We start from the raw sequence: 21435 nt of genomic DNA, 5'->3' as shown, positions 1-21435 counted from the left end.
TCTGAGTCTGCTTTTTGAGAAATGAAGAAATTTCTATTCAGTGGTACCTTGGGTTAAGAACTTAATTCGTTCTGGAGGTCCATTCTTAACCTGAAAACCTGAAACTGTTCTTAACCTGAGGTACCACTTTAGCTAATGGGGCCTCCCGCTGCTGCCTTGCCGTCAGAGCACGATATCTGTTCTCATCCTGAAGCAAAGTTCTTAACCCAAGGTACTATTTCTGGGTTAGCAGAGTCTGTAACATGAAGCATCTGTAACCCGAGGTACCACGGTAATTAAATAAAACCAAACTTCTGACACAAGTAAATGAAATTTGCAGCCATAGTAGCCTCTCCAGAGTAGTTAAAACCTGCCAAATTACAGGCAAAGAGGTCCAGGGGCTTTTCTGCTGAGCGCTTTTAACATTGGATTGATACAACACAGGGAAGGGCAATCCCACTGGTGCTGTATGGTGCAGGAGTGTGGGGTCGGGGAAATGTTGTCAAGCCAGAAACCATTTAAAATTTATTTGAACCACCCACAAGACATATTGTCCAGAATTCACACTGTTTTGCTGTTACAAGGTTAAAATTACAGAGTATGCAAGATGCAAAGTTTCCCAAAATGTGTTATTTGGAACAAATTTGCAACAGAGCTGTACAAAACTGAGCTAACAAATGCAAAACATTATAACATGGGTAATCAACCCAGTGAATAAGAGGTATGGGAGGTAGCGGGGTCTATTGCAGCATGCCCAGGCTGGGAAATTGTCTCATTCAGACTGTCTGGCTAAATCTGACTATCTCACTTTTCATTGCTGAACCACAGGAGCTTGTACAAAGGAAGGTATTGCTATTTCCTTCACCCCCCTGGCTGCCTGGTTGAGAGTTGTGTATGAAAGGTGTGTGTGCTGGATTGAGTGACATTTGGGTGTTGGTGTAATGGGAAATGTGGCAAAATCACATTATTGGTAACAGCAGAGTTTCCAGGGACACCGTAGGCATTTCTATGTATGCTACAGCATCAGTACCTGTTTCTGCAGCTCTTTCTTGGTGTTTAACTCCACTGCTGTTTGAGCATAGGATTGTGTAACTATTTTAAATTGGTGTTAAGATGGGAGAAGTGGCTGCCTGGTGTACCAGTGCTACAGGGTTTCTCTGTCCCTGTGAAATATTTTTCTTGTCGCAGAAGTGTTATTGCAAAATTCATATGAGCATTTTATTGAGAATATTAAATTAACTTTTATTATTTATTTATCATGTGCTCCCCACCCCGCCGGAGAAATGTTCATTCAAATTTACTACCAGCAATTTCAGGGAAGACTATTCAGATTGGTGTCAATTAGAGATAATTCTCAGCAATTATTTTCATTGTACACTACCTATTTGTATTTGTATATCCAGTGCATTGTTTGTATATCCAGTGCATTGTTTGTGTGTGTGTGTGCGCGCGCACACACACACACACACACACACGTGTGTTGATGTGCGTGCATGTGTTTTGGGGGATACTATGCACTTTGTTTGCTGGCAACAGATGACATCGGAAGTCCAACTGTTGTTCCTATGGAAATGCCCCCAGGTTTTTTCCATACAACCAAAAGTTTTAAGTACTCAAAAATTCTATTGTTGCTAATTCTGGAAAGACATACTGAAAAATGGTTTTCATTGCTTTTTTAATATAAGCAAGATAGTGGCAACTTGCATTTCTGTCATTTATTATCTTGAGTTTTTTATGTATATCCGATGTCTTTCACTCAATGAAAGACAATGGGCAGGATTTTGAAAAGTCTCCTTAGAATTCAGCTCACACCAATGCTTGGATCCTAAGTTGCTCCTCCGTTCACATTAAGAGGGAGGGAGAGAAAGCCCACCAACTCCATACACACCCAGTCTGCAACTCCCACACAAAAGAAACGTAAAAAGAGATTGCTGGTTCAGACCAATGACCCATCTAGTCCAGCATCCTGTTCTTACAGCGACCAATCAGGTGCCTGTGGGAAACCCGCAGGCAGGACCCAAGCACAAGAGCAACTCCGAATGTGGAGGCAGAGCATATATTTGTCTATACAGCATAGATATCTCCAATACCTCCATACCATTGCCCAGGACCCCGCAACCTTCAAACAAAGGATTTCAAAAAGGCTGCAGAGGAAGGCAGGCAGGGGAAGCATCTTTGCATTCATGGACAGAAACTTAGGATCAAACTCAATGGGGCTTCCACCTTGCCCTTCCTAACCATCAAGGAAGTGGCTGGAATGTAGAGGAGGAGAGGAAAGGAGCAAAAATGGGGAGGAGGGAAACGAACATGATTTTAAATGCCTTCCACATACTCAATGGACTGTGTGGATCCCAGTTCAAATATAATGTGCCATAATTGTTTTCTCTTGCCCCTGGTAAAGGATTTACCTTGTTGTGAACCAAGCACAGCAAATTTAGCACAATGGAAAATATTACAAAAAGTACTTACGTAAAGCACATGGGGAGATGAAATGGGAAGAGAAACAGGAAGCTTCCCATGGAAAATGCTGATTTGGGTTTCGTTCAGCTGTGGAAGAGGAAGGCCCTCCAGATGTTGTTGGACTCCAGCTCCCATTAGCCACAGTCAGCATGGCCAATGGTCAGGGGTGATGGGACATGGAGTCCAGCAGCATCTAAAAGGTAAAGGGGCCCCTGACCATTAGGTCCAGTCGTGACCGACTCTGGGGTTGCGGCGCTCATCTCGCGTTATTGGCCGAGGGAGCCGGCGTACAGCTTCCAGGTCATCTGGCCAGCATGACAAAGCCGCTTCTGGTGAACCAGAACAGCACACGGAAACGCCGTTTACCTTCCCGCTGTAGCGGTCCCTATTATCTACTTGCACTTTGACGTGCTTTTGAACTGCTAGGTTGGCAGGAGCTGGGACCGAGCAACAGGAGCTCACCCCATCACGGGGATTCGAACCGCCAACCTTCTGATTGGCAAGCCCTAGGCTCTGTGGTTTAACCCACAGCGCCACCCGCGTCCCTGGCCAACCACAAATTCCCCATCCCTGCATTAGGCCACAGCTATCCCAAGTACAACACATGCATTCAGCTACTACATTTTGTCATGCAGTTGCCAAGATTATTATAAAAGTAATTTTCCACCACAGCATAATTTGACTACTGCTGCTGTACTCAAAACACATTTAATACACATTCTTTCGGTTCTCTTTTAATCCATTCACCAACCCATCAATTCCTTCCCTGAAATCTATTTACATGTTTTATTCAGTGTGTGAATCTTTTATTTATACATGTCCCTTTGATGCTAACATGCTTTGTCACAATACCACATCTGTATTACCAGTCTATCTATCATTTATTATTTTTCACAGTTAACCAAGTCTTTCATGTCATTCCTTCAAGAATGGCCAAAACATTACTGGGATATATTTGTTGATACTTTGCAAGCCCTAGAAAATTATTACATAAGGGTGTTCTTTAAGCACTTTGCTTTCTAAGAAGTACATTTTCCCTCAAACAGTAATAAGAAAGACTCAAAGTACACTCAGAGTAGACCTATGATTTAAGACTATTGGTTTTAATGGGCCTCTACAGTGAGGAGAACTTAGCTGGATTCAACCAAACTCTAGAATTAGAACTGTTGCAATCATAATTGAACACATTGCCTCTGAAATAATTTTCAATAGTTCATTGATAATTCACATGATGCAAATGAAAAAATAAATTATTTCTGCATTCTTAACTGCTATTAAGTTAGTTTTTCCTCCCAACTAAACTAGGCATGAATATATTTCTGCTGCTATATGGGTGGAATCTACAACTGTAGCATTTGTTTTTAAAATAGGGGCCCAGTAGAGAAACAGATTTATTGTGGTATGAGCATGTCAATCTTTTGTGGTGCCAAGGACTGGCACAAGACATTTTGCTGCCTAAGGCAAAGGACAATATGGCACACATATCCACTGTTTCCACAAAGAGAAGCCAGTTGAACTGGACATTAAATCTCACTCCAACACTGATATCCAACACAGTATTGATATTGTTCACTGTTTTATTTCATATTTTTGCTAGCTGCTTAGAAGGTTGTTGAATGAGAAGCATGTACCTGATTTCTCTCCTCCCTTCCATCTATTCAAGTGGAACAAGTGAAATGAGCTTTGATTGTGTGGACAGGGGGAGTCCCCCCAAACCCCAGGCGACCCCTGAGCGGAATAATGACTCAAGACAAAGTGCTATGGGATTAAAATTGGCCACAACTTTATTAAGTTTCAGATGTAGGGAGACCTTGGGCTCAGGCATTGGGTGTTTATCCTTCCCAGTCCCCAGCCGGGGATCTGGGAGACATCAGGGTTATCCACAATGTGTGGGGATTGGGCTGGATCTGGAGAACATACGTTCAAGCAAAGAGCCCGCCCCCCGTTTCGCCACTGTCACAGGGGAGAGCAATGACAACCTCTTGGCGTATGGCCAATGCCTCCCCTCAAGACCCCTTTAATGGGGAACCCTGGGATCACTGCCACAAGGGGGGCATGGATCACCACTTCACGCCTCCCCCCCCCTTTAGGTAGATAGACTAAAGGATTCCGCCGAAGGGCTGAAACCGCCAAAGTTGTGACGTTTTGCTACGGGAAAGGCAAAACCTGCCAATGCAGGAAAATTCATTTCCAGCCCTTCAACAGCGACCATGACCTCTTCTCTGTGGAGAAGAGGTTAACCTGCAAAAGAAAGTTTAACTGAGGGAGGGCAGGGTGGGAGAAGCTCTGGAGCCAACTGACACATCACAGGTAAGATTCACCTTCTGTTGTGTGGACAGGGTGGTCCCTCCCCCTACCTGGCCGATCCCCTGACAATGCCTCCCCAAGCATGATTGGGCGATTGGCTGAGGTAGTCGGAGACCTCCAGCTTGGGGAGGGAGAAGCCAGCCCTACTACCGGGAGCTGCACTGGGATCTGGGGGGCTGAACACGACCATGCAAAATGTGCCCCCCCCCATTTGATGTGGGGAGCGGTCATTACTTTCCCCCGGAAATAGTAATCCAACATTTCTACTCATAAGACTATGATTTCTATAGGCTCCAAGATGGCAGAGGTGAATGCGTGGGAATCTTTGAAACCCCCCCCCCCAAAGTAAGAAAATGCATTCAGAGTTAAATAAAAGAAGTGGATTCTTTTTATTTCAGACTGGTGCTATCCCACCTCCTGTTGCTTTATTTTGCTCTTCCCAATTAGGTATTCTTATAAAACTTGAATAGAATACCAACAGCATTCGCAAGGTAAAGGCCTTCATATTCAAGACAATGAAGTGTAGCACATTTTGAACTTTCAAACAAATTGTTGGCATGGCAACAGAAAGCATTTACTGCTAGAAGGAAGAGATGGGGGATATATGCTAAAATACTGCACACTATATGTTAGGAATTCTACTGTTTGGTTTTTTTTAAAGAGGGATTTGTGTGTGTCTATCAATCCTCTTCAGTCAATGGCCTCAATTAAAACCCTTGTAAGGAAATGGTGGTGAGGAGACATAATGGCTCATTCTTTCCTTACAGAAAATTAAAATATTTTTTAACAGCTTTGTGCCCTAATAACACTGCTGGTATGCACTCTTAAAAGCAGGCCTGACCCTTACCTTTCTCTGTTAGTCAACAAGTCTCCCACAGGGCAGCCAGGGCAGCCAGCTAACATTGGTACTAAAACAGCAAGGAGTCAGAAACGGCATACTAACTATATAAAGTTCTTAGACGTGAGGACAGAAAACCTAGACATTTATACACTATTAGTAAGGAGGATTAGCAACAATAATTCCCTGCTAATAAAAATGTGCTGCTGCAGCAGCAGTGTTAATTAGTGGACATTATTTCCATTTTGCAATTCGCAGGAACCAGCACACCATGTCGCACAGGCTGCTAGGCTTGCGTGTGCGAAGGAACCGAACGATGGTCCTTGTGCCTGGGAATCAGATTGGGAGCCCATCTATGGAATAGGCCCCTCCCCCTCCTCCCAAAGCTGCAGCGCTGTGGCTTAGTGGTAGGGCAACTGGCATCTCCAGGTAGGGCCGAGAGACACCCCTGCCTGAAACCCTGGACACCTGCTGCCAATCTGTGTCCACTGAACTAGATGGAGCATTGGTCTGATTCAGTATAAGGGAGCTTCCTATATCCCTGTTCCCATAGTTCAGGCTAATTGAATTCTCCAGGGACACTATGGGACTAAAATAGTACAGTTGTGATTTTGATTTCTGACTGCTCACCTACCTGAGCTGCAAACGTGCCATAGGCCTCTGTCTTGTTTATGACCAATTCAGGAAAAGGAATTATAATTCTCTACAGGTTAAAGGCCTGATCACACAGGCTGAAACTGAGAAACAAGCCTCAAGTTTTGCCGCTTGAATAGGAATTTACTTGAATAGGAATTTACATGCCATGGCCTTGGCTCACATTCAAGTATCTAGAGTATATGCCGTGTCCTTGTCTCCAGATGCGATGGACTAGTGACTATTAGCAAGGACCTCTTCAGAGGCAGGTCAATAGGAGCCTTCTGCTGTGACCCGCAGGACTCCCATAGCGGTTCAGTCTGAGGGAAAGCACTTGGGGATGTCATAAATAATTGCAAATGAGGGCTCATAAAAGTGTGCTCCATGGTTCCGTTTCCCACAAGGTTTCCTCTGTGACCTCAGCAGCTGTCATTTCCCTCTTCATCTGTCCCTTCTCAGAGCTTACCCATGTCAGCAGAAGGGGGAAGTGGCTCTCTGGATCACTTGACTGCAGAAAGGACTGTCTTTCCTGGGAAGTTTCATTTGGAACAAAGATATTGTTGACTAGGGTGGCAAAGAGGAATTGTTTGAGAAGTAGGGGTGCACTCAAATTTGGAGAGAAATCAGAGAGAAATCGTTTGGCCAATAGAGAACAAAGAAAGCTCTAGATTTCTTTGAAAGCTGGGAGGGAATGCAAGGGCTTGCAGCAGTAGCCAATTAATGAATTCAAGAGATGGCAAAATACTGTTTTCTTAAACCAACCTTCACCAACCTGGTGCTCTCCAGACTTACTGGACTACAGTTTCCCAACATCCCTGCCTGTCGACCATGTTGGATGGGGCTGACTGGAGTTCAAATTCAAATATGGAGGGCAGACCCAAAGTGTGACCTCTTGTGAACAGAAATTTCCATTCAGTATTCTCTTCCAAAGCCCAAATGTTCTACAAAATATCAGGTGTCTCAGAGACCAGCATAATGTTAGAGCTTCCCAGAACTATTCCAGGTGACCTTTGATTCGTGTTAAGCCCTGTACGCAACAGTGAGGCTGTGGCAAAATCCCCACCATGCTGAACTTTGGAACACTGATTCAAATTAAACACAGATTGGTTGTCCTGTTCTGCAAGTGTGCCCTATCCAACATGATGGAATCCAACATTGTGTGAGCAGACTTCCACTCATGCAATGGGACGTTGCCATCCTCTCCTTCTCCTGAAGCCCCACCCATCCCCAAACTCTGCATCCTCCAAGATTTTGAGACACATGGATGACTGGAAGCGCGAGGAGTGAAAGGCAAAGTCCCAGTGCATGAGCGGCCACCTAATCTGCTTGGATGAAACCTATATAGTGCAGTTGGCCTGGAAAGTCCTGTTGCCCATATTTCTTCTTTGTTCCTTGTTTATGCTGCATTGTGGGAATCATTGCGATCGCAGCCTTAATGGGATATAATATACAATGCAACAAACAATCTTAAAGAGATATATGGATGCATATTTTTAAGGAAGCTGCAAATTGAAAGACAGTGTCATGGGTCTCATCAATTATTCATGTGGGATTAATCACACACCCGTCTTTTCCTGGTATATAATTGTGTGGAGAAAAGCAGCTGTAGTTTAAATTTCAAAAAGTTGTGCAGGAGCGGTGCAACCAGCAAGAACAAAGTGCAAACACTGACAAAACCTTTAAATGTCATTATCTTAGCTAATGATATGCCCCAGTTTATAAAAGGGAGTTCAAAGGCACTAGTGGGTGTTGTTGTTTTTTAGGGCAAAGTAATCCCAGGTGGTACAGTTTTATATTCTTCTATCTCTTCCAATGTTCTCTAAAATTACAAGCTTTTAGTGTTGTCTTTTTTTCCACCAGGCATTTGCTGCTACGGACCAAGGTGGTTTATTCCATGGCAGTTCATTCTGTTTTCCTGACATTTTCCTAACTGTTAATTTCTGTATGATATCTGAGCTTTCACACAACATAAAAGCCACTTCCAGAAATGTAGTGGAATATGATGCAGGTTTACTACTTACTTCTGCGTTATTTGCAAGCAGACCTTTCTCCTGGAAGCAAATAACAGGGGAAAGAACTGTATTTCTGCAAATAGCTTTTATGTCATGTGAAAGCTAAAATGCAATGCAGGAAGAAACAGAACTGCTGTGTGAATGGAGTCCATGACAAGTTTGGGGCATAATCTAGTTCTAGAATAATGATTCTCCAACCTTTGGGGGCCCAGAGACCAAGCTAGAAATCTAAAAAAATGGATGTGGACACCACAAATAGCCATTTCACAGGAGAAAAAACTGGCAAAACTCAGAAACCACCACCACCTCAAAAAACCCACACCCAAGCAAAAACCCATACCTCCAAAAAACAAATAAAAAGCAGGCATCACCAAGCAACTGAAACCCCACCCACCCACACACGAGAGGGGAAGAGGGTTCATGGGGAATCCCAGACCTAAACTGTTCTGCATGCAGAGCTCAAATGGCTACTACAAAATATGCTTTTAACCTTCAAGGGAAGTAATAGTACCACTGTATTCTGCTCTGGTCAGACCTCACCTGGAGTACTGTGTCCAGTTCTGGGCACCACAGTTCAAGAAGGATACTGATGAGCTGGAACGTGTCCAGAAGAGGGCAACCAAAATGGTCAAAGGCATGGAAATGATGCCTTATGAGGAACGGCTTAGGGAGCTGGGTATGTTTAGCCTGGAGAAGAGAAGGTTAAGGGGTGATATGATAGTCATGTTCAAATATATAAAAGGATGCCATATCGAGGAGGGAGAAAGGTTGTTTTCTGCTGCTCCAGAGAAGCGGACACGGAGCAATGGATTCAAACTACAAGAAAGAAGATTCCACCTAAACATTAGGAAGAACTTCCTGACAGTAAGAGCTGTTTGGCAGTGGAATTTGCTACCAAGGAGTGTGGTGGAGTCTCCTTCTTTGGAGGTCTTTAAGCAGAGGCTTGACAGGCATATGTCAAGAATGCTTTGGTGGTGTTTTCTGCTTGGCAGGGGGTTGGACTGGATGGCCCTTGTGGTCTCTCCCAACTCTATGATTCTATGATTCCCATTTTGGCTTTCTTTTGGCCACAGTGTTCTGCAATGATATGCAACTATTCCTGGTAAGCAGAGACTTTCCTGCACCTCATTTATATGCATCTGGTGGTCTGCTGTTTCACCAGCTGCCACACGTCCCTTCTTCTGCTTACCCAGGCAGAGCAAAGTACTGTATGAAGCTTCCAAATAAAACATCCTAAGGACACCCCAGAGTGAACATTCTTCCATGTTCAGAGGTTATCTAAAAATTATTTAGGAGTGCCAGCCCAGAGCTTCCCCAACCTCACCACCACCTAGCAAACCTCATCACCATCCTGCTGTGTGGCAGCTGCTCTCTTACATGCCACTGCTGTTGTGTTATACAAAATTGGTGTAAGTCCATCTTGATGGGGCTTCCTGGTCTGGGACGGGTGCCATCAATCATCTAAGGGGCCCCCTTCGATGACGATCTGCTATCAGACTGAAGGGAAAATGCATTTCCTATTTTTATTCATTCTTAAAGTGTGTGCCAGCTTTCTACAAAAATATCCAGAACTGGATAGAAAAGTGTAACCTAAAAACAGGACAAAATGCAACCTGAGTGCAAAACAAAGTAACAAGCAAAACCAGCAGCAGTTACCAACAAACAAGCAGCAGTTTTAAAAGGAGATCACACTGGAGAAAATTAGGAGCTAAAGGACTGCACTCTTCTCTCCTCTCCTGCCTCCATTTTCTTTTGGCAGCCTTAACCAGGGTACCCACCCTCTAAACCCATATTTGTGGCTGCTTCTGTAGTTAAGAGGCAACCACATTTGTGGTAACTGTGTTACTATTAATGCCAGTATAACACAAAACCACAGTTAAAGCAAAACAGAAGGATTCAAGTGAGAGACCGGGTGATTGTATGCATGATCTTGCTGTCCCCTTGTGATGTTGTAGCCACGGTTAAGATGTTGAGAATGCTATATCCGCACTAGTTCTATATGCCTTATCCCAGCTGTTGCTAATCTGATGATACCATGGATCACTTTGCCAGTTTGGACCCATTCCAGTGGTACAGCAAGCCTGCAACTTACATGGGAGTAACATTCTGGGAATCATACCTAAAACTAAGATTGTGTATAGTCACAACCCCATTGAATCATTGGGTTTAATGGCAGATGGAATTGGAAAATCTTGTTTCCCAGATGCCCACCCCCTGTTTAATTTTTAAAATATTTTTGCCAAGCACATAAATCTGAATGCCCACGAGTTTAATGTGCATAAATTGTGGGCTTATTGTATAAAACCCCCTGGAATTAAGGGTATTGATGAAAGAGCCCAAATGATTCCCATGCTATTACAAAACTGTTTGGAAGAGTCCTAGCCTAAGCAGCTATTTGGTTGGGTGCAGAGCAGACAGTCAAACTGAACTTCAACCAGGGGGTGTTGCTAGGGGTGACCCATACCCTAGATCTTTTGCATTAGACGATGGATCATAGCTGCCAAGTTTTCCCTTTTCTCGCGAGGAAGCCTATTCAGCATAAGGGAAAATCCCTTAAAAAAGGGATAACTTGGCAGCTATGCTATGGATATCGTAGGGATGCGGGTGGTGCTGAATCACAGAGCCTAGGGCTTGCTGATCAGAAGGTTGGCGGTTTGAATCCCTGTGACGGGGTGAACTCCCGTTGTTCAGTCCCAGCTCCTGCCCACCTAGCAGTTTGAAAGTGCAGGTAGATAAATAGGTACTGCTCAGGTGGGAAGGTAAACAGCATTTTGGTGCACTGCTCTGGTTCCCCAGAAGCAGCTTAGTCATGCTGGCCACATGACCCAGAAGCTGTCTGCGGACAAACACCGGCACCCTCGGTCTATAGAGCGAGATGAGCACGCAACTCAGAGTCATCCACGACTGGACCTAACAGTCAGGGGTACCTTTACCTTTACCTATGGATATCCTACCCCTTATCAAATGTTTTGTTTGTTTCCCTTTATTTATAGGATGGCTGGACACACTGCTGTTGAGACCCCAGTCACCCAACATATTAATTTCCTAGAGGCATGCATACGTATACATTATCATATGCAAATTTGTGTCACGGGCCTGTGCCCTGAGTTCTTTAGTAAGATCCCTGACCTGAACAACAAAGAAATAGCAAACCAGAACAACTTCCTTTTCAGGTGAACCTGAAGTGAACTCAAACGCTAAATGTTTTGACTCCATGGTGATGAAGCTGTATCTTCCTGAGATCTATGCCAAGTGCAGGAGCACTTATTTGGGTGATTTGTTCTGGATTCAGTGTTTTTTTCCCTCCCATATGGCTGGCTTTTGTTTAAGGCTGGTCCATATCCTACAGCATGTAAGCACATTACATTTTGGATGAAGGAAATAACACATTGCTTAGCTATGGTCTTGAAAGGACTTGAGGGGCACACGGATTATAAAAATGGCTTCAGCACAGGAGCAGCTTTTGTAAAGCTACCAGTACATTGTAAAGTTCACAAAGCCGTATTGGTCAGGCTTGAAACTGCTGCAAGCATTTTCCCCTGTTTGTGGTTCTCTCTCTCTCTCTCTCTCTCTCTCTCTCTCTGTGTGTGTGTGTGTGTGTGTGTGTACACTATCACAACTGGGTACATGTCAAGAGCAGGTCCACAGAGAGTGGATAGATACATATAACGATTTCAAATGGCCTTGATGAACACAGGAATCAGCTTTTATTGAATCTACAGTTTGTTTGTCCAACCATAAAAATACATGGTCCACTGACAAGTTGATCTGATGTCCAAAAATGGCCACGTATTGAGGCCATTATTAGAACTGTGAGAAGCATTATTAGAAGGGTGAAGCTTAAGTTAAAAACTTGTGTTAATTAGCTGCTGTTATGAAACAATGACATTACAATCTAAATCTCTGCAATCAATTATTTACGGCTAAGTTATGCAAACATAAATGCATGATAATGAAATTCCAAAGACCGTATTTCTCATGTTCTCTCCTGGAACCTGAGGGATAGCCCAAACAGTTTTGCATTCTCAAAGTGAAATTAAACAAATAAACCTTACAGAGCAACTAAAGACAAAACTAGTTTCTAAATGTTGTTTTGGTTCTAAAAAAGAACAATGCAGCTGCAAAGGTCTGGGGAGACAATCAGCAACAGGACTATGACATGCAAGGAAACACACATTCAAACACACACACACCCAAAGCGACTACCGTAGTTTCCCACAGGAAAGATGGTGCTATCGACACCAGTGGCAGCTTCTCCCCAAAGATGAACAACAACTTCAAGACAATGGGTGGACTTCAATATTGTGTTGCTACAAACGTTCCACCTGCACCAGGCAAGCATATCAGCTTGCCAGACAGAACAACCACCCTCCCCTGTGTGCTGTTCTGTGGGTTCCCCTGACCCGCCTGAGCCAATTTAAGGGGGCATGGGTAGAGAATGGGTAAGCCATATTGCCCTAGTGCTGGGCTTTTGCTGATGGGATTCATTAGGTGAATCCCATCCAAAGTGGTTTCAAAAGCAGTGCATGATCCTCACATGCATGATTGGTTCCTGGCACCAATATGTGAAATGCAACCATACATTTCCAAGCATTATCTAGTTTGGTCTTGTGTATGCTTTCAGTACCTGATTCCCGCAGGCTTGGAAAGCAAAGGGACCTCACTGCTACCCTTGCAGTGATGCCATTTAAAAAATAAGCTACTACCGGTAATCACAGAAGGATGTTCTTCGCTTCAGGGAATATTTGGCAATATTTGACTAGCTAACTGCCCAGTATCTTAATCCTAGTTCAAGCTATAAATGTGGGTGACTCTTGGTCACACCACTTTTGCTAATGAGGTCCACACTAACTTGGACTAAATATCTACAAGATGCATTTCTCACTGGGAGCCAAATTAGGAACAGTAGTCCCATTTCTGTTTACTATTCCCTTTTCCCCTACGCCAAAATTTCCCGTAAAATATTTCATAATAGCAGCATTGCTTAAAATCAACGATACAATTCTTACTGCAAAAAGTATGCTTTATACAACACTCTATCCTTTACACTGCAGTACATTCAGCATAAGCTGGCTATGTAGAGCAATCTTGCACGTATTAAGAAATAGCGATAGTCTGAAACTCTCTGCTCTAGGCACTGACACCGTCTTCATTTTTAGAACATTTTAATTGGTATCTGCATATCTGGGAATTTTTTTTATTGCTTGTATTCCCAAGCAAGAGAGGAAAATGGAAAAAGAAGCGCTAATCCACTTTATAAATTAGCACATACACAATGCTGGAGAATTGCCTGCCTTTTATCATTTTGACATTGGCTTGGTAACACTTAAGAAAAACAAATCCTGTAACTGCATGCAATTAGCACCCAGTAAGAACCTTGTATACACAATCTCAATGTGTTGAAGAGCACCTTTTCATCCCCCACCCCACCCCATTCTGATGCAGCCAGCTAGTGGCTTATGTCAGCCAGTAATTATCCGAGTGCATCACAAGTTGTTTCCTTCCCCAAAATACTCAAAAATTATAGACTAGACTTTGCAGTCTTCTGGCTGGAGACAAAGGAGAAGAAAAGAAAAGCCAGATAAACAGGATAAACATAATACTAAAAATGCTACTGGTTGGTTGAAGCTGATGTTTTAAGTCCCCAGTTCTATCAACTAGTATTTCTGGATTTTACTAATTAGCCCCCTCAGAACCACTTCACACATTATACAGAAGCAAGTCCAGGTTTGCCACTAAATGGATCAACCTGTGATATGGACCTGCAGCCAATTCTTGCTCTCTCTCAGTTAAGCCTGCAAGTCACAAATACATGAAAAAAGGGATTTGTTGCATGCGCACACTGGATTCTTAGCACACACCTAACAATTATGGTTTAAAAATGAAATGTGCTTTTCTGTAAATAATAATAATAATAATAATCACATTTCAAATCAAGTGTTTTCCTAAAGCCCCACTGCTGGAATCTTGAAAATCTCATAATATTTTTCTCATTCTTTACACAGCAGCTAAACAATGTTTGAGACCCAGGACTGATCATGTGGTCTTTAATAAGACCATATACATCATACCGCTGCCCAGGAGTTAAATGGCTGAAACAAAAGAAGGTTGGCACATCCAAGCAGATTTTTGCATTTTAAAGGAAATGTCTGGTTTTTTTGGGGGGGGGGGCTTGGGCTGTTCTGCACGCCGCAGCCGCTGCCAGCCCAAGCTGGGGGAAAAGGCATGCGGGCGTGGCAGCAGCGCCCCCGCACACCTCCTTCTCTGGCTCAGGCTGTCCTCTATTTTGCTGTTCAAGATATGGCAACCCTAGTTGAATGTTGAATGTTTCCAACCTTATCCATAGCATGTTGTTGGGAAAAGATCAGAGAAAAATAACACAACTCCTGATGGTAGCCTAAAACACTGAAAATTTTGGACACCTCCCTATACTTGTTAATCCTCTGCCTTTTTGTACTTATGTATCTCAGGAGCTGCTGTGTTTTTCAGGCAGTATGAAAATGGAGAGGAGCCACCATAGAGTTTCTTTTGCAATGTTGCAAAATATGTTGAGGTAGGACTCTTGAATTGTCCTCTAAGGTACAGTATATTGGATCATGTGGTGCACCTTTTTGGCTTGTGCAGTTTACCATTCAGGGACAGGATAACTTGGACAGCCAGATGCTAAGGACTAACAACGGGGGCTCACTCCTCTTGTCCCACTCCTTTCCCCTGGGGAAAACTGCTCTTTAGTGCTCAGTCAGAGCAAACAGCAATTCAGTCCGTCCCCCTGTCCCCCGGATTGCTATTAGTTCTGATCTATTGCTTTGGGAAGAATCTATTGTTCTGATTTTCCATTGGGAAGAAGTGGGGCAAGTGAAAAACTGCTTGGACCTGTGCTTTCTAAGCATAGCACAAGTGGACGCATGCACAAACCCAGGGTATTAGAACACCATTAGAACCAGAAGACAAATGAAAGTATGCACATGAAATATCTCTTTCTGACTCTTCAGAAGATACCACCTGGCTTTTCCCAAACCTTTCTCTACATGTAAGAGAGCTACAAAATGAAATACCAAGAACACACAAATTCTACCCCAGAAACCAGATGTTGAATTTGCATTCCGAGCCCACATTTATAAACACAAGCATTCCGCATAGCCTGCTAAATAGGTCCAGACAATTATTCAAGGATAATTATAAGACTTATACTTTAGGGGCTGAAACATAAAGCTGGAGGAAGGTAAAGGTGTTCTGCGAATGCTCATTTTATGGCAAATAGCACTGTGTACTTTTGAAAATCAGCGTTCATGGATAGTGTACACTAGCCCATCAGTTTATATTGAGAAGGATTTCTAAAGACAGCTGCTGCTACCAAAACAGGCTTGATTTCCAGTCCTTGAGACTGTACCCTCTCTTCCCTATAAATGTTGATTGTGGAATCACTGATGAGCAGCTGACAACTCTTGTCAATTTCTGAAATGAGTTCTCCCTTTCTTTAGGTAGCATATTGTCTTTCATTCAGGAAGTATGATAGACATTTCCATGATTTATTTGGGGGGATGGGAGAAAGTAAATGAAATAATAAATCAAGGTAGTCTGCATCCTTTGAGCTTTCATCACAGCTGAGTTTGGTAGTCTGTAAACATTGCCTGCTCAGAAGATGACACACTGATTGATAATCGTATAAAAGATTCCATGTGTGCTGTTGATAAGTGTTGGTGACAAAAATAACTGCAGAGGTGCCTCATCCTGTAAAATATTTACGCAGATGCTTGGCCTTGAATGACAGAACCCAACCCAAATGAAGTCTAAGCAGGTGTAGCTTAATATATTCACATTCTCCCTATGTTCTTTCTCCCGTCTTATTTCTCCTCATTGTATTGCTTGTTAGCATTTAAGACTGCTTCCCTTTCTTGGGATTTCATGAAAAAATTGCATGAAGAAATTTATTGTGGATATAATTTTTTTAAAGGAATACAAGCAATTTACTCAGAACAAAATGCGAAATTAATTGCAAACCAGGTGATAACGAATGAATGCAAGATACAAAAAGGAACTAGGCAAGGATGTCTGCTATCACCGTTACTTTTTATCTTGGTCCTGGAAGTACTTGCAAGAAATATAAGAGCAGATAAAGAGATTATAGGGATGAAAACTGGAAAAAATGACTATAAATTGAAATCTTTTTTCTGATGATTTAGTAATTATGGTAGAAGATCCAAGAAATTCTCTCCCTAGGGTAACAGAGAAGATTCAGGAATTTGGGGAAGTAGCAGGATTTAAATTAAATAAAAGTAAAACTAAATTATTAGTTAAAAATTTAAAAGAAGAGAAAAAAGATTTGGCACAAAGTATTGAGATAGAAATTCACAAAAAAGTAAAATATTTAGGGATATGGTTAACAGCAAGAAATATAAATGTGTATAAACACAATTATGAAAAAGTATGGTGTGAGATAAAAAGGAATTTAGAAATATGGGGTAGAATGAACCTTTCCCTATTAGGAAGAATTGCCGCAGTGAAAATGAATTTATTGCCGAAAATGCTCTTTCTCTTTCAGACAGTCCCATTAATGGAAGCTCCTGCAGCCAATGGGAAGCTGCGCATGCCTCCTCCGTGCCAGAAGGAGCACCGGAAATAGCGTTTGTGCTATTTTGGTGATTTGCATGTTACTATCCTAAGTCAGCTGTAAATCAAATATGTGTACAGTATGTGTGTCTAGGTGCTAAATAAGCATCCTCTCTCACTCTCATCCTGCACATTCCCCATTTGCCCCAGAATTATCCTTTTTATCCTTTAAAAACAAATAATTCCAACATTGGATTGCTGCCAAAGGCATGCAACTAGGGGCAACTTTATGTGGGCACACTCAGGTAGTAGAGTGGTCTCCAAAATCAAATCTCTGTGTAGGGATTTTGGCTTTTTAAAGAGGGGAAACCTTTCATGTGCAAATCTCTTATACAAAAGCAATTGATTCCCTTTGGATTCTAGGATTAATGAAGCATTTGATTAATTGGATGTGGTTCTTTACTATAAATAACAAATCTTCAACATCTGAAAGTGTCCCTTTGATAAAAAAGGGTAAACAGTCTCATTGCAGGGCCAGTAATTACACAGAGCTTTAACATTTTAAAAACAAAGCCAAAAACCTTTCACCTCCAGTTTTTATATTCAGGCAGACAGAAGATCCTGTCATGGCTTTCAAAACAAGCAGGTCATTACCACCGTGCTCAGAAATATTTTACAGAACATATCCACACTTTGGTGTAACCCCCCCCCCTTCATTGTTTTCTAGACTAGTTTTGAAAGAAAAAGAACATCAACAATACACTGAAGAATGATGAGCTTTCAGTGATACCCCCCACTTAGCACTCCTTTTCTTCCTTGTGGATCACTAATACCATGTGAGTGGCCCTATAAATATTGGGATTTTAAATTATCTGCTCAGTTAGGTTTGGTGAGGTAGACCCAGTGCTTTAGGATCTATGTGACGAGTGGCGTAACTAGCTGCTCGGGTGCCCAGGGCAGTGCAAATGCCCTGCACCTGGGGGCGGGGCAAGCCACCCATGGGGCGGGGCAAGCCGAGGCAGAGCATGCCACGCGAAACCTCCACCAAGTCCGCAAGCCCCATGTTGCCGTTTCGGGCAGCGTGGAGCCTGCAGGTGCCTGAACCACTGCATAACTCCCCAGGAGAGACATGTGGCTCAGGCGCACTGCAGGCCAGGCCCCGTGGTCACCCCCCTCAGTGATGACACCCGGGGCGGCCCGCACCCACCACACACCCCTTCCGACACCACCGTATGTGACTGAAACAGCACATATGTGGCTGAAACAACAAGACCTTGCACCAAATTAGCTGCAGCACAATCCTGACATAGGTGCAGTACGTCTCTCCTGCTGCTCTCCCCAGCCTTTTTGATCATGTATAAGAGACATGGCCATAGGGAGAGGAAATTCATCATGGAAGATGATGGCAAAGCTATTTACACCTTGCACCTTGCTCCCTCCCCTCCCCTAACCTGATTCCTAATCACTTGTCTACTGTGCATGCTGTTATTTAACACCAGGTTGGTACAGGATAAGGGTGCTGATCTGGCATGCATTACCAAGTCCTGGTTAGGTGAGGTGGGGGCAGTTGATCTGACCCACCTGCATCGCACTTGGATACTCAATGCAGCATCAGCACAGGCTTCAGATACTGGGGGGTGGGGTGGGGGTGGGGAGTGGCTGAGATCCATAAAATTTCCATCTCTATCTCCAGAAAACCCCTTGGTGAGGGCCTGCAGATATATCATACATGCTGATGCCCAGCAGCTTCTCTGGTCAAACTAGCAGAGTTGGTATCCGTTGCAGTTGGAGGACCATTGGGGGGGTCTGGGGGCTATTGACATCAATGCTGATGGTTCGCATTCCAGTTTAGGACTTTATGGCCTTCATTATAACCATGGAGTCTCATAATCTGTCCAGTATGGCGTATCATCAACTTGGCCTTTTGTCCTGGTGGAGTAAATGGGTTTGTGTGGACAGGCTGTCATGGTGAAATTTCACCCCTATCCCACAGGGATGGTGGACAGATTTGGATGGTCTGCCCTGTGTTTTCCCCTCCAGTGGGAGGTTGCTTCAGCGGGTCCATAAACTGTTTCAAATACTTTTGACCACACAAGTATTATTCTGTGATCTTAAAGGACCTGACTCAAATATTCCTATTCATAGCATTTTCCTTACCAGAGATATTGCAATTGAAGGTGGCAAGTTTCTTGTGAATTCACTTTGAACCCTCCAAGCACATTTTGAGTTCATTTTATATTCACTGTAATTGTACTGATGAGGAGAATTCATTTGATATTCATTCAGCCCAACACATTTATTTTTGTACTAAAGGTGTTCCATTTTAAATTCACTGGATGCTAAACAGGAACACTTTGGGGAAGCTTAGGGATCTTTGATGGGTTGCTGTCCTTAGAGGTATTTGCAGTCCTAAAAAAGTATATGTTGCTTGTATATTAAAAAGTACACATACATATTATGGTCCTCTCTGTGAAACGCATCATACATAGGGTACTTTAGTTTTAAAGGAACCATAAGGCTCTTTGTTGTTTTATGACATAGAAAGTTAGTGAAAGAGCAGGAGGTTACATCTTCAAAAAGATGATTCTTATCTGTTTGGTATATGTCTTTGTATTCTCATCAGGTAAGATATTTGTATCCATCAATGCAATGACACAACCTACCATAATTCAATTTGCTGTACTGTACAGTACCTGTTTTGTTTTGACAAGCACTTTAATTTTAATTCAGATGTGCTGTCATGTGTAAGATAAATTGGGTCCTCCCTAACAAGAGGGCATGTGTTGTGGTGGGACCTGGCAACCAGACCCTGTGTTGTGGGTGGGAACAACTGGATGGCCACAACACCCTATTGGAGGTCCCTCGATGCTGGGTGCAATTAGACCAATGGGACACCAGCAAAATTGTATCAAGGGACCTCTATATAAACCCATGCACGTGTCCCTGAGCTTCCTCTTTTGGGCCAGTGCATCGGAACACCCGCCCACCTCTCCCTATATTTAGGGCTTGCACGCATGACCTTGCTACTCCGTCGTGTGTCGTCTGTCGTTGGGACAGGGGCACGGCAGGAATTTTCCCCACTTGGCTGATTGGCTGGTGCCATTTGTAGCAAATCGTAGCAAATCGTCACGTAGCAAATCGTCACGTAGCAAATCGTCACAACTTGTAAGGTTGCAGATAGGCTCTGGTTCAGGTGGATAGGGGTGGCAGAGTGGTCTGGCCATCCCTATGCGATGGGTATTCCGTTAAAGGAATCATGGGACTCTTGGTTGGTCAACCCTGAGAGGGGTTGTGCTTGGAGCCAGAGTCCAGGGAGGCATCTGGCTGGTGGACTGGCTTGACCCCGCCTTCCACTATGCCAGGTGTTCACCCAAGGCTGACCTATGGTGTGCCCTGGGTCACCGCTGACTGCAAGGGTGCAGGGAGCTAGTCGAACCAGAGCCTATGCAACCACTCACTTGCTGTAATCAATAAAGTTGTGGCCTAAATTCTGCCAAAAACCAAACCTAAAATTTGAGTCTTGTCTGAATTTATTCAGACTGCAGGTATCTGTGTGTGTAGACCCCTACACACGCAAACACCTGCAGTTCATCAGTAGTGTCTTGAAGGATAAATGTGTCCAGAACTCAATGCATACACCAGCTGTCCTTTGCCTGGTGCTTTCTAGGTGTTCTGGACAACATATCCCATAATCCATTGGCCATGGTGGCTGGGGTTGATAGAAGTTATAGTCCTAAACATCTGCAGGGCTCTTGTTTAGTAAGGTCTGCACTTCTGTATCCCACAGAAGACACCAAAGTTGAAATCTGTGCTTGTCACTGTGGCCTTGGAAAAGGCCTGAACTGTTCTTTCATTTTCATCATGACAACACATGGCCCAACTTAGGACACCTTGGGCCACAGATGAAGAAAACCATTGTTTAGCTTTTATTATGCAAAAGTTATGTGAAATACATGCATTAACATTCAGAGTAGACATTCACATATTAGCCATTCAGGAACATAGTGTCCCTTTGGCATCTTCTGCCAAATAGTAAGTCCTACGGAGGAGATCCAGCCCAACCTAGTAATATTTCTTCATAAGGCTAATTTTTCCAAGGATGCACTTTTATATGCATTAATGGGCGTTAGAGAGAGAGGGGGGGGGAGAGAAAGGAAGGGATGCTTTTAGTAGATCTCTAATCTGCTTTCTTCCCTGTGTCCTCTACACCTCCAAGAAAGTCAGTGACAATATGATTACCTGCCTTCTTATTAATTATGTTTCCATGGTACATTCAAAACCAGAATTAAATGTTTTAAAAGCAAGCCTTGTTTTTTTGCAAGGGGGGAGGGCATTTGCTTTAAGGGCAGACTCTTTCCCCACTTATTTTCTCAAGGTTTGTTTCCTTGGTGTGTTTTTTTTGGGGGGGGGTTGCCAATGTGAAGCAGAATAATATCTTTATCCTTTAGTATACTTTAATATACTTATGCTTTTTTCACAGGTTTTTTTTTGTGGGGGTGGGAAGGTCTGACACAGAGATCAGACCACAAAGCTTATATGGAAGTTATTGAACCCTTTTGTACGTCAGCCTCTTAGATGTCATAGTACTGAAACTATTCAGCCGGTTTGTAGTACTGAACTCATCAGGGAGGCTGACAGTGATCCATAAATGGGACT

General features: G+C 43.2%; 1 protein-coding gene across 1 annotated transcript in view; it reads right to left on the bottom strand.

Annotated features, from left to right (window-relative positions):
- The window catches only part of GRM1 (glutamate metabotropic receptor 1), a 162400-nt gene that overhangs the window by 84667 nt on the left and 56298 nt on the right, over positions 1–21435 (bottom strand). The window lies entirely within an intron of this gene.

Source organism: Zootoca vivipara, chromosome 3 (assembly GCF_965207765.1).
Source record: "Zootoca vivipara chromosome 3, rZooViv2.hap1.1, whole genome shotgun sequence".
Taxonomy (NCBI): Eukaryota; Metazoa; Chordata; class Lepidosauria; order Squamata; family Lacertidae; genus Zootoca; species Zootoca vivipara.
The sequence above is the reverse complement of the archived record's forward strand: the minus strand, read 5'-3'. Positions and strand labels throughout refer to the sequence as shown.